Consider the following 13,177-nt stretch of genomic DNA (forward strand, 5'->3'; position numbering starts at 1 on the left):
AGCAAGACTATTACTAGGGACTTGGGGGCTTGGGAGAGATAAGTCAATACCTGAATTTTTTTCTTGTTTGTCCAATTCATTACTTCCTTTTTGATACTGTTTATTATTGTTTTCTTGGTTCTGATTTGATTGAGCATTATTTTGCTTCTCCTTATATTTTGATTTTTTTTTGGATTTGCCATTCTTGTTGTTCTTCTTTGTCTTTGTTCCTATTTTGGTGCTGTCTTTATCTCCCAACTTGGTTTTCTTTTGTACCTACATTAATTAAAGATATATTACTTTCGGGCTGTTGTGAAATGTTTAAGGGGCTTACCTGGTTTTCAGCATTCTTCTTGGTATTCCTTGCTTCTTCTGCTTCTTTCCTTTCCTTATCTCTCCTCTTAACATTGCAGCTCTTCATAGTATGCCCTTGATGCTTACAGTAAAAATAGTAGTCAGGTATGCCTTCATACTGTATAGCCTGCCATCTGCCTTTAGTTTGATCCTCTTCATCAAATCCTAACCATACATATGGGGGTTTTTCTTTGGTGATATCCATTTGTATCCTCACTTTTGCAACACTGCCTCTAGTTTTCCTAAGTGAGGCTGCATCAAGGTACATGGTTTTACCAATTGGGGCTAAAAGGGTGGTTATAAATTCTTTATTATAACAATGCCAAGGTAGTTCTGGTAGTATAACCCAAACTGGTACGATAGGTGTTTCCTCCTCCGGTCTGAAAGTTGGAGTCCACAATTGAAGTCTCATCAGTTGCCCTTCAATATACATCTTTTGTTTGTTCCAAACTAAAATGTGATCTTCCTTATTATCAAGATCTATGTAAATGTGTCTTGCATTGAAGTGAGCAATCTTAACACCTCCCGTGAGTTGAGTCTGATGAATAAAACTTCTTCTGATAAGCTCTATCTTAGGCATTGTATTGGTGAATTTACCAATTAAAGTATACTTACATGTAGATGCTAATTTCACCAGGAAGTCTTCCTTTTTATAAATTACAGCTGGTAAGCCCTGTCTTGTGGTATATACAGGCTCTGCAATAGTAATTGGCACCTCAGTTCTAGTTTGATTCACTCTTAGTCTAGTCGCATAGGTCTGTATAACTGTGAATGGGCCTGGTTCCGGCACAAAATCTATTTTGGGACTCTGAAACTGAGGTATCTATTTTGGATTTGTGGGAGTTTTATCATTTGACTTATGCATATTTGGTTGATATTGAGGGTTATGTTTATCAAAATTGGATGTAACTTGGTGAAATCATAGGGGTACTGAGTGTTGGTTTTTGCTGAGATGATGTGTTTATTACCACACACAACAACCTCTCCTCTGTTGCCCTGATTATCAGCTATAGAGATAGGATTAGTATCCTTATGATCAATTACATTGGAGATACATAATAAAAAGTCATGATACAATAATTATATATTAGGATTTATAATTAACTTGGTGCAAGATTAGTTGGATCAAGAGTTTTCCTACTCACTTTTTTGCTAGTTAACTTAGTACAGTTCAAATTTGTCACCTACCCAACAATAGTAATCAATTAATCCTACGTAAATTCTCTGATGAGGAATTACCAAGATAAAGTCGTAAAGATCACGTATCAACAACTTTTTCTAAACTTGTTGTATCCTCTCGATGCTTCTACTTTCCAACTCAAAATTGTCCATAAAACACAGAACCCAACGTCTTCTCTTCTACTTCTCCTTTTCCATCTTTTAGACAAATGGCCACTAATCCTCAACTATAGAAAATACAAGTTAAAGAATGAGCATTTGCAGGAACATAATGCTAAGCCTAACCAACTTCAAGCAACTTGCATTATAATTATAACTTCAAAATTTTAGTAAAGCATAACTTCAAACACACCTTCAAAACTATTTCACTAAAGTTTAATGTCACCACACAAATGAATCTTCATCAAAGCACACCTGCATTTCAATATAAGTAGCAATTCTTAGAGTGAAGCTCATTGCATATTCCAAAAGCACAAAACTATGAAGAGGTGCAATTCTTTCAAATCAAAACACTAGCCTAGACTCAACACTACATCATTTTAAATGAATGTTCAAATATAACTCACACAAGTAAATGTCTTCCCAAAACTATGTTAAATAAACTTTCAGTGCAATATTCTCCAGTTCAGATCATATGTCAATCACTATAGCATTCACTATTTTTGAAATTGACTATAGCATACTACACTTTTATCTGGCAACATCTTCAAATATTCATCTAGTCTAGCATTAACATCCAACTCACAGTACATCAAATTTTCTTCATGTTTCAATTCTAGCTAGGTGTCTAATTATACATTTATACTCAGTTAAGCAATGAGCGAAAAAACATTCTCAAGACTCGTTAGCAGTTTGATGCTGAAAGATTACTTATTTCGATTGTTTCAATGATAAGTGAAAAGTTAAGTCTCGTACATATAAGAAATCAAGTGAATAAGAGACTAAACCATTTAGCTTCTAAAAGTAGCATAAGAAGTTAAGACTTTTAATAACTTCCAGCACTTCCATTTAATATATGCTAATGCATACTCCAAGAGAGTCTATTGTATTAAACTAGCATCATAAATTTCACTTACTCTGATGTCATCCATAAGACTTGTAGGAGTTGCAGCATCTGAATTGCTTGAATCAATAATAATATCGAGAATTACAGATGGAAGTCCAATATGTTCCATATAATACAACTAAGAAATTTAAACATGATCGAACTTAGAAAGAAACTATGTTCTAATATCAAAATAACTATGAAAACTTTATCGAGCATATATGCTAATTTAATATTAAAAAATAGATTCAAAAGCTAGTAATTGGGTCTTTGATGCCTATACCTCGGGAATTTGTAAATGGGATACTAGTGTCATTATGCCCCCTTTTAACATTTTCTGGTCACGCAGTAGACGAGCTTCCATGACTTCTAAATTTTTTTCCTCCTCTTCAAGTTGATTTTTTATTCAATTAGCTTGCATTCTAATACTCTCTCCTTTACGACGTTCTTCTTCTGCCTCTTTTTGTTATGCTTCTAATTGCTCTTGCATTTCATTCATATATCTTCGACTACTTGGTTTAATACTCTATCCTTGACCAAGATAATATCGTGATTTTTCTCCCATAACCCTTACAAATGCAGAATTAACAATAGGATTTACATCAATATCCTCTTCAATTTCATGAATTTGTTCAGCAACAACTTCTTTCACCTTATCCTAGAAAATATTATTCAAGCTTAGCATTAATATTTGTTTCAGTATACTTAAATTATTGGAATAATGATAAGAATAGTCCATGTACATTTAATTTTCCGGTGTTTATATCTCTCTATATAAAAAAATCAAATTACGTTATTGAATAAAGAATAACTAAAATGCACCAAAATAAGTACACATCTCACCTTTTCAAAAGAAATTCCTTGTAAGGATTTTTTGCCGCAAATATGAGTTATTTCTTGTTTTGCCTTATTAATTTTGTTTCTTTCAGTCATTTTCTACATTGAATATGAATTCCAGTCTACAGGAAGTTAAGCCGTCCGTATCACTTCGGAGTAGAAGCAAAGCCTAATGGCTATAGCTAGCGAGTCTATGGCAATACTAGTCTAAGCCTAGACTAAGGCCAAAATACTCCTAATCAATAGATAAAGTAAAAACAAGACTACAAGGCATGGATGATGCTAAGCACATGCTCACAAGAACTCAAAATTCCCCCCAAATAAACCTAAGGATTTCTAAACACCTAAGCATGGTTCAATAGCTATTCACCTTGATTTCCAACAATTCCACAGACATTCACACATTCAAGATCAATCTAAAAAATGGGAAGCCGTAGCCTACCTATAGGCCAATCACACATTTTTCAAATCATAGAATCGGAGCTTTCCCCTTCATAACGGCCTCCGAACACTATCATGCTATAAAAAATAGGTACACAATATTAATACGGTCATTTTAACATTAATATTACTAAATTCGAAATAGATCAATTTTAGAATAAAATATGAGAATGAGGGACCCGCTCTGGTAATTCCAAAATTGACTCCATGAAAAGGTCCTAAACACTAACCCGAACTTGTATTCCAAAATAGAACATAATTCGGGACTCAGATCAGCAAAAATAAGAACATTCAAGAAATTCACAACATAGCCTCTAGAACTCAAAATGAAACAGTTTACAAGTGATTTTACCTCAAATGAAGGTTCTAAATCACTTTCCAAAGCCACCAACACCTTGTCCTAATAATTGTCCACAAATTAGCCTTTGAATAACCAAATTTCACCTTAAAATGAAGGAGTTATGGGAGTTTGAAGTCATGGAGATAAACTAAATTTCAAATTTTAAAATAACTTCCAGGCATTGCAAAAGCGACCTCGAAGTTTGCTTAAGCGACCCCCACCAAGAGGCGGGCATCGCTTTCGTGACACCAGGTTGCTTAAGTGACCAGTCGCTTTAGAGACCCCCGCCAATAGTGGCCTGGTCACTTTAGTGACTCCCTTGTTGCTTTAGCGACCACAGGTCGCTTTCGAGACGGCACCAGATACAACTGCTGCAAATGAGCTTCGGTATTGTCCAAGTCTCCAATGGGATTCTCAAGATTAGTTTGAAACTCCATGCATGCAAACAAGATATGCTACCCCACCAAATTCACCATTTTGAGCTCTATGACGCATTTGAAATTTCCATATGAGGTCATTTTAATAAAAAATGGGTCCTATACCCAAGTTTAATTTTTAGACAAATTCCACAACGGGCCTCGAAATTTGATCAAAAGCCTCAAAAAATGCACGAAGGGTCATTTTAGACCAAACACGACATTGCAGAACTAACTGCATTGATGAAATTATCATTCTAGTGCATTTTTCAAGAATGTTGACCAAAGTCAACCTTAGGCCAATTTTCAAAGGCTAAAGTGCCAAATGGTTCCAAACTTACATCGATTGCCTCGATACTCATGTCGATCATGTTACTAGCCTAATTTGGCCATTCTAGACCTGATGGAACCGTTAGAATTTCATTTTGAGGTTGTTTAGCTGATGGTATGAACAAAATCAATTTTTCAAGTTATGAAAGCTCCGAAACAGGGAAACAAGCCTAAAACCTAAATGAACGACCAAGCGATCGAACTGTTAGTGCCAGCAAGTCATAAATGACTTGGGGTTGCTACAGGAATAGTTTAAATGATAAAATGAATGCATTAATTCAAAAATGACGTGGATGATCATTATAACATCCACTACTAAAAGAACTTTCGTCTGCAAAAGTAAGAGTTAAGAAATACCTGAAGGCTCAAATAAGCTGAGGAACTAATCCCGGATCTCCTGTTCGGTCTCCCAGGTAGTCTCCTCGACTGGGAAATGTCTCCAACCAACCTTAACCACAGGAATGACTCAAGATCACAAGTGCCTCGCACTCTAGCTAGAATGGAAATTGGTTCCTCAATAAAGGTCAGACGATTATCTAACTCGACAGCATCATACTAGACCACATGCAACTCATCTGGAACATAGTGGAACAACATCGATACATGAAAAATTAGATGAATAACTAAGAATGTTGGAGGAAAAGCTAACTCATAGGCTACCTCACCAACTGTCCTCAATATCTCAAAAGGGAAAATATACCTGAGGCTAAGCTTGTCCCACCTCCCAAATCTTATCACACCCATAATGGGCGATACTCAAAGGAATACTCTGTTACTAGTGGAAAATATCAATGGTTGACTCTTGGGATCCGCATAACTCTGATGTCTACTCTAAGCTATCTTGAGCCTATCTTGAGTCATCCTTACATGATATAAGGCCTCTTGAATCAAGTATATACCATATGGCCCCGACTCTGTAGACTCAAACCAACCAACCGGAGAGCGATAACTCCTAATATGACCTCAAATGGGGCCATCTAAATATTAGAGTAGTAGCTATTATTGTATGCAAACTCCGCCAAGGGAAAGAACTGGTCTCACTGACCCCCAAAGTCTAAACCACAGGCCTGCAACATATCCTCAAGAACCTAAATACTGCACTTTGGCTGACCATCAGTTTACGGGTGAAAATCTGTGGTGAGATCCATATAGATACCTAACTCCTCCTGAAAAGTCCTCTAAAAGCTAGATGTGAATAGTTAGCCCAGGTCTGAGATGATTGAAATAGGTACACCATGAAGATGAATCACCTCTTAGATGTAGATACGAGTCAATCTCTCCTCACTGAACTAAATATGAATCGGAAGGAAGTGTACTAACTTGGTCAATTGATCAATGATGACCCAAATACTATTAATACCTCTGGAAGTGTGAGACAACCCCACAATGAAGTCCATGGTGATACACCTCCATTTCTACTAAAAAATGGGTAATCTCTAAAACTCACCACTAGGCCTCATATTTCGTCCTTTACCTGCTGACAACTCAAGCAATAAGACACATAGTCTGCGATATCTCTCCTTATACTGCTCCACCAGTAATGCTGCCTCAGGTTATGATACATCTTAGCTGTGCCCAGATGAATACTATATGTAAAATCATGGGCCTCGCTAAGAATCAACTGAATCAAACCCTTAACTCTCAAAACACATAAGTGATAATCAAATCTCAAAACCTTATCTGAATCTAAGGTAGCCTGACTGACATTACCTCCCAAAACTCCATCTCAAAGTGCTACCAAATCCTCATCCTCGAACTGTCGACCTTGGATCTAATCTATTAGAGATGACCAAAACCCCATATAAGCTAGCATGTGCCTGGAATCTGAAATATCAAGTCTAATCATCCTATTGGCTAAGGACTAGATATCCAAAGCCAAAGGTCGCTCTACTGTAGAAAGGAAGGCTAGACTACCCATACTCAATGCCTTCCAACTCAAGTGTCCGCTACTACATTCGCCTTGCCCGAATGGTAGAGAATAGAGAGATTGTAGTCCTTTAGGAGCTCAACTATCACCACCAACTCCAAGTTATGAGTGGGGTATTTGCACTCATGCAACTTAAGCTTCTTCGAGGCATAAGTAATAACTCGGCCATGCTGCATCAGTACAAAATCTAAATTGATCCCTCACCCTCAACTAGAAGAGTTAATATGGGAGTAGTGGTAAGTAACTCTTTGAGCTTTTGAAAGATCAACTAACACTCTTCAGACCACTCAAATGGTACATCTTGATGAGTCAACTGAGTCAATGGCATTACAATGATAGAGAAGCCCTCAACAAATTGATGATATTTACTCCCTAGTCAGTCGAAGCTATGAATCTTAGTAATAGAGGTGGATGTGGTCCAATATCGAGTAACCTCAATCTTCGTCGGATCTACCATGATGCACTCCTTAAACACCACATGCTCCAAAAAAGCTATATAATCAAGCCAAAACTTGCACTTTGAGAACTCGACATATAGTTGTTGATCTCTCAAAGTTTGGAGCACTAATCTAAAATGCTTCTCACGCTCACTTCAACTCTGTAAATATACCAAAATGTCATCTATAAATACAATGACAAAGGAATCAAGGTATGTCCTAAACACTTTAGTTATCAAGTCCATGAAGGCGGCAGGGGAATTAGTCAACCCAAAAGATATCACTAGGAACTCATAATGGCCGTATCGAGTCCTAAATGCGGTCTTAGGGATGTCTGCTTCCCTAATCCTCAGTTGATGGTAACTGGATCTCAATCCAATCTTACAAAACACAGAGGCACCCTGAAGTTGATAAAAAAGGTCATCAATATAAGGTATAGGGTAATAGTTCTTCACCGTCACCTTATTCAACTGCCTATAATCAATATACATCCGCATAATACTGTCTTTCTTCTTTACAAACAGGACTGAGGTACCCCAAGGAGAAAAACTAAGCCGAATAAACCCCTTACCTAAGAGGTCCTCAAACTGAACACTAAGCTCCTTGAGCTCTGCGGGGGCTATCTGATAAGGCAGAATATAAATAGGTCGGGTGCTTGGCTCAAAGTCTATAGAAAAATCAATAGTACGCTTTAGGGGTAGGCCATATAGGTCGGCAGGAAATACATCTACAAACTCCTAGACTATAAGAACCAAATCAGCTAAAGGGCCCTCCCGAGTGATATACAGTACATATGCCAAATAAGCTATGCACCCAAAAGAAACCAACTGCTGAGCTATCGTAAAAAAAATAATCCCTATCGGTGTACGACTATAAGCTCCCTGCCACAACACTTGAGGAATGCCAAGCATGGCTAGAGTAACGGTGTTGGCATAGAAATCCAAGACCATGTGGTGGGGGGATAAAAGGTCCATTCCTAGAATCACATCGAAATCAACTATATCTAGCAATATAAGATCAACTTTAGTATCATAACCTTGGATAGTCACTAAGACTCACCCACTAGGGTCGAAATATGAACTGGCTCTGCCAAGGACTCTGAATTCATACCCAAATGGGAAGTATAATACATAGAAACATACAAAAATGAGGAGCTCGAATCAAATAACACTGTAGCAGGTTGATGACATAATATAATTGTACCTGTAATGACATAGATAAATTTCTTAGCCTTTACCCTCACTGGGATGCATAGAAATGGCCCGAGCACCTCTGTGATCATCTTATCTACCACCTGACTTTCTTCCCCGTGCTCCACCTCTAGCACCCTGATAGCTGCCTTGACAGTCCTCATCCTGACTACCACCTCTAGCTAGAGAGGGTAGTGTTGAACTTGGTCTGGCTGCAGTAGGAACTGGAGCTACCATCCCACGATATGAGAAATCTCGAGACCAGTGGTCTATATCACAACAATCATAAAATCCCCGAGAAGAACGACTCGCATAAAATCAGCCACCATGACCTATAGACCCCGGATTTGAACCCCTTGAACTCTGGCCCATTATAGGACTACCCAAGCACTGCTGACTACCCTCTAAACCAGGTTACACCGCCTAAACAGGATAATTGGACTGAACCTACAGAAGCTATTAGCGAGATCTATCATAGGAGTCCCTATGCCTGGATTGGGACTTATTGTAGCTACCTGGTAGCGAGCTCTCTTGTCGCTTCCCCCGTAGGCCTAGCATCAAATTTCTCCATGGTCCGATAATTATCCACCACATCAAAAATGATCACCCTACTGAACCCATCGACTCTATCTCAATCCTTAACTACAATCTGAGTCCCTTCATAAAGCAATAGGCTTTCTTATCTTCGGTGGGAAAAATCATATTAGCATGGCGTGACAAATCATGAAACCTCACCTCATACTCTAAGATGATCATGGATCCCTGCTCCAACCTACAGAACTGATCTCGAAGTTTGTCTTTGTCACGACCCGACCTAGGGCCTAGTCATAACACAGTGATCAAAACTCTAAAGGACTCCAACCATGCCTCTTATACATATCATAAGCATACACAAGGTAAAATAAAAGAGAAAACATCATAAGAGAGTCTAAACTATGAATAGAAATTTAAGAATATCACATGACAACATAGACTCAAAATATTTATCCAACTAGATGTCTCTACTCATGAACATGGGCGGGGGCTAAGACATGTCTCTAGCTCACCCTCAATATGAAATATAACAAAAGACTTTAAAACAATAACCAAATCGATGACTAGTCCCCGATAGATGAGGACTCACCATAAACACTACTGATAGGAAAACTTAACTAGCCACGTAGAGGAATATGATCTTTAACCTCAACCTCTATATTATGAGACAATGTAGGCAAAAAGTATGTATTAGTACATTGGAATGTACTAAGTATGTAGGCAATACAATACATAGAGAACCATATTTGTACAAATGACCATTTTAAATAGCAGGATAGGAGAAGTAGTAAAAATCATAAGTAGTCTTTAATAAGGATCAATGCATAATAAACCATTTAGAGTATTATAAAGTAAAAGGTAGGATTAGTTATTTAAAATATAAAAAAGACAATACATATGTGGGATAGAAACCATAACCGACAATAAGACCATGTGAGCTATAACATGGAATCCCAATGTTGCCCCTATATTGGAGGAAAGGGGAATCTACTTGCCAAGGTAGACTCTACCCCGCTAGGCGGGTCATGCATATGCTATATGTGGATCCACTAGCTAGGCCAAAAAGGAAATCCTATGGTGGCACATAGTTATGAGACAAGAGACTTTATATAAGTATCCCATATTTTGAGCCCCCACCTCAAGTCCACATTCGGTGCTAAATCAAATCCCACGGAATACATACATAGCATAGAAATCATAATTTCATATGTCATAGTCATTATCATAGGTTTGAAATCATAGAGTAGCTCATTTTCATAACATACTTGTAATATGAGAATTGTCCTTTCATCATTACAATTATACATACATAGACATAATTCATACTTAGAAAATTCATGACCATAGCTTGTACTTAAAATTAGGGTAAGACATGAATGCATGATCAATTGACTTGAGAATCATAAAATTAACTTGAAAACATGCATGATCATAAAATTTATATCAGCCCATACATAATTCATATAGATAGTATCATTAGGAAGTATAATTGAAAATTCTCATAATTTTCATACCTATAAATCAAAATAGGATAATTTATGGAAAACTCTTCAATTCAATGCAATAAACATTAATTTATATCAAAATAGGCTCATGATCATACTTTGAATCATAATTTATGCAATAGGAATAGAGATCATAAAACCCATAAAATACTATACTTTAATTTGATAGAAAACCTTGAGAAATTGATTGGGGTTAATGGATGAAAGAATCCATGAATCAATACCCACATACCTTAAGTGAGAACACCAATTAATTTGAAAGAACTTGAGAGTTTTAATGGAGAGCTTGAGTGAATTTACTTGAAGTCTTCAATGTAGTCCTTGAGAGTCTTTTGTAGAGAGAAAAATATTTGAGTAGGTGAATTGTACAAGAATGAATAGAATTAGGGGTTTAGGTTAATTTATAGAGTTGAATTAGGTTCTAAAAATGTCTAGGTTCATTAGCTAACATTTTAGAAAAAAGTCTAAAGTGCCCCTACTAAAAAAACTAAATTTGGCTAAAAATGCATTGCCAGGTTCATGACGCAGAGGCAAGCAAGTCCGCGATGCGGACTTGTCACGGACCTTACTAGTTTTCCATTTCCTTGAGAAATATATCTTTCAATCTACGGGTCCTAAAAATCCACTGAGACTATTTTCCTGCAGGTTTTGACCCCCTGATCGATATTCTGAACTCATATTTTCTAAAAAGATTTAGGATAATGCATTACTTGAGAGGCCTAATCCGAAGGCATTCTTAAGGAACTTGTGAGCATTTTGAGGGGTGTTATAGTCTTTGAAACTTAATGGGATATACCTAGCCAAAGATCCCTCCAAAAACTCCTCCCAAGATACTGGTGGTGACCCAACTAGCTTTGTGTGCAAATATGAGTGCCACCACTCTCTAGCATACCCACAAAAATAGTGAGCTTTGAAGTTGGCTCCCCTTGACTCCAAAAGTCCTAAGGACTAAAATTGCTACTTATAAATATTCAAAAACTCCTAAGGGTCCTCCTTCTAGCTCTAGAAAACCTCGGTGGAGACAATCTTTGGAATACCCCTAACATCTTCTGATCGCGCAAAGACATGACCCCATCTGCTACAACTGGCTAATCAGTGCTGAGGGATAGTGAATATTGAACCTCCTAAGCTATTAGTGCAGGTAGACCCTATTGAGCTGATATTACTACGGCAGTAGCTAGGGCTTGCTGCTGCATACCCCTGGTACTATGAGAAGCTATATAATGGCCGCCTATAGCTCAGGAGACAAAAATGGTATGGGTGGCGGATGGGTTGGCCCTAGTACCACTGGTTAGTGATGAACTTGCTCTACTTGAGGCTCCACCTTATGCTTTAGTATCTACTCACTCTTCTAGGCTGGTGCTGTAAACCTGGCATAATCTCGGGGTCGGCCTCTATACTTAGCCGGGGCTTTATCAGCAGGCTCGAGTACATCCACGATCGCGGTACCGCATATATGAGCCATTTTGTAAAAAAGTGGAACAAGTGAGATTCAGGAAACCAATAAGACACACACTGCACAAAAGTGATAAAAAATGACAGAATTCCTAATGACATCCTATAGCTTCCTAAAGATAAGTTGTGAAAGTCTCCACATCGATACACATGACTCTACTAGATATTATATTTGTACATGTGAGATTAGTGAACTTGGGGCTTTAATTACAAATTATCACAGCCTAAACTTTCTAGTCATGATGGCACCTAGAGGGGTACTACTGAAACTGGTCTTGCTGTAGTAGGAGCTAGAGCTACCATCCCACGACATGGGAAATCTCATGACCAGTGGTATAGCTCACAATAATCATAACACCTCTAGGAAGAATGCCCTGCGTGAAATCGGCCACCAAACCTATAGACCCCGAATTTGAACCTCTCAAACTCTGGCCCATGCTAGGACCATCCAAGTGCTGCAGACTACCCTTTAAACTAGGTAATGCCACCTAAATAGGATGGTTGGATTGACCTTGTCGAAGCTGTGGTCAAGATCTATCATAGGAGTACTTATGCCTGGATAAGGACCCATCGTAGCTACCCTGGTGGCGAGCCCTCTTGTCTCTTCCCCGATGGGCCTTGTGAGAAATATGCTCTATGGTCCTGGCATGATCCACCACTTCCAAAAATAACCGCCTTGCTGAAGCTATCAGATCCATCTCAATATTTAACTGCATTTGAGTCCACACACAAAGCAATAAACTCTCTCCTCCTCGATGGGGAAAATCATAGTGGCATTATGTGAGGACTATTGAAACCTTGCCTCATACTCTAAGACGATCATGGAGCCCTACTCCAACAAAGAGAAATGGTCTCAGATTTTGTCTCTGATACTCCCAGGAATATACCTAGCTAAAAATCCCCTCCGAAAACTCCTTCCAAGATACCAGTGGTGACCAGCTTGCTTAGTCTATAAATAAGAGTGCCACCACTATCTGGAAGGCCCATGGAACTGGTGAGTTTTGAAGTCAACTCTTCTCTACTCCACAAGTCCCGAGGATTGAAGTTTCTCCTGGAAAGTAATCAAAAACTCCTAAAAGCCCTTCCCTATAGCTTTAGAAAACCTCAGTGGGGACAATCTTTGGAACACCCCTAAAATCTTCTTCTTGCGCAGAGACATGGACCCATCTGCTAAAACTGGATAATCTACGAGGAGTATAGTGAATGTT

The sequence above is a fragment of the Solanum dulcamara genome, chromosome 6 (genome assembly GCF_947179165.1).
Source record: "Solanum dulcamara chromosome 6, daSolDulc1.2, whole genome shotgun sequence".
NCBI classification, from domain to species: Eukaryota; Viridiplantae; Streptophyta; class Magnoliopsida; order Solanales; family Solanaceae; genus Solanum; species Solanum dulcamara.